Genomic DNA, 2,013 nt, shown 5'->3' on the forward strand with positions numbered 1-2,013 from the left:
CTAACATATACATAGGCCACATCCATAATCCCACTTTTGCAATACAAGGAAGGGAGTAGATTTTCTCAACTCTTCTTTCTGTAAGGATCAGGCTTGGTTCATTATAATTGACATTAAGTTTTGTTTTTTTCCATTTATATTGTTACATTGTTCATGGCCTCACTTCCCAGTAGTTCAGGTAAGCTTCCTATAGTTCTATGAAGTTGTCATATTTGTAATATAAAAAAATTTCATTACTTTCATGTAGAACAATCTAGCTGTTCTCCAATTAAGTATATTTGTTTCCAGTTCTTCACTCCCACAGTGTTCTAAATTTATGTGAATGTATGTGGGACACTGCTTTTCTTACACCTCTCCTTGAGGGATGTATCTAGTAGCAGAATTTCTGGGAACAATCACATCTTTATCTCTAATTCCCTAATTCCAAAATTCTAACTTGCTTTTTTAGGATGGTTGATTTAATTTATAGTTCTTTCCCCAACTTTGACTTTTTGTATATGTTGTCATTTTTCCAAACTTGCTTATTATTTCACCTAAATTTTATAATTTAGGATCCATTTTTAATGTTAGTTTAGGAAAAATTTAAGGTACTTTAAAGAATTGTCATATATTTAATTCTTTACATATTTTGTAATATCAGATTCCTATGAGATGATTTTTTGACATTTGGGATTCATATATCACTCTAAATTCTCTTCTAGAACTAGTTTAACTGAACTAGTTTCATGCAAAAAGTATGTATCTTTTAAAAAATGTAAGATAGTTGATGAGTACTTGGGCTATACACACACTGGCCTCTTCAGAAATTTATTTTTTTCTCCTCAATGGAATTGTTCATTGTGTATCAGAATTTCACTCTTTAGAAATGAGCAGAATGTTGTCAGAACAACTTGGACTTAGATGACCCAATACAAAGTGAAATGAGCAGAACCAAGAGAACACTGTATATCATAATAGTAGTACTGTATGATTATCAACTGAAAAGAACTGAACTATTTTCAGCAATATAATAATCCAAGACAAGGCCTTATGATGAAAAATACTATCCATTTCTAGAGAAAGAACTAACATAATCTAAAAACAGATTTGCTTTATTTTTCTTTTTATGCCTCTTTTCTTTCAAAGTATATAACATGAGAAAATATTTTCTATGACTGCACATGTATAACAAGTCAAGTTGCTTACCTTCTCAAAGAAGGGGTAGAGAGGAAAGAAGGGAGAGGGGAAGAGATTGAAAATCAAAATTAAAAAAAAAAGAATGTTAAAGTTGTTTTTACATGTAATAGAAAAAAACAAAATGTTAATTTTAAAAATTAAATTAAAAAGAAAAACTTATGGCATACTTAATAGTTTAACCCATTCCTTTCCACTTCATTTCCTGACACATTCAGTTCAATTTTGATGTCTCTCTTATGGCTTACTGGAATTTCACTTGCCTGGTCCTTGGTCAACAGACCAATGCAGTTCATTATCTCATACAAAGGGAGGGGAGGGGAGAAGGGAACAGTTAATAACAACACATGTATTTGACTACAATAGTTGCTTTAAAAATTGCTCCTAAAAATGCATTAGTACATGTAAATTTTTAATTCTGCAGTACATTTAGAAGAGAGATCTTCAAACAAAAGTCCAGGCTTGTTATGTTAGAGAGTAAAATATTAAATGTGTAATTCTGATTATTATATTTTTTCATGTCTGAAATTTTGAATTCTTTAAAATTATTGTTGATAAAGAATGGAAAAAACATCAAATCTAGTAAAATAGTCTACATATTGGCTTAAGCCTGATGACTTGAATTCCATTAGTTCTGTTTACAATTTTGTAAATAAGCTCAACCACATCTTTTAAATTTTACTGTTTCATCAATATAAAAAGAGATGAGCCACTGGACCACAAGATGAAGTTAGATTATATTTGTTAGAATATAATAATCTTTAGGAAAAGGTGGCATATGTGTTTATAGATTCTTAAATGTATCCCAGAAAGTTTAATTTTTACAAAATAAAGCTACAA

This window comes from Sarcophilus harrisii, chromosome 2 (assembly GCF_902635505.1).
Source record: "Sarcophilus harrisii chromosome 2, mSarHar1.11, whole genome shotgun sequence".
NCBI lineage: Eukaryota > Metazoa > Chordata > Mammalia > Dasyuromorphia > Dasyuridae > Sarcophilus > Sarcophilus harrisii.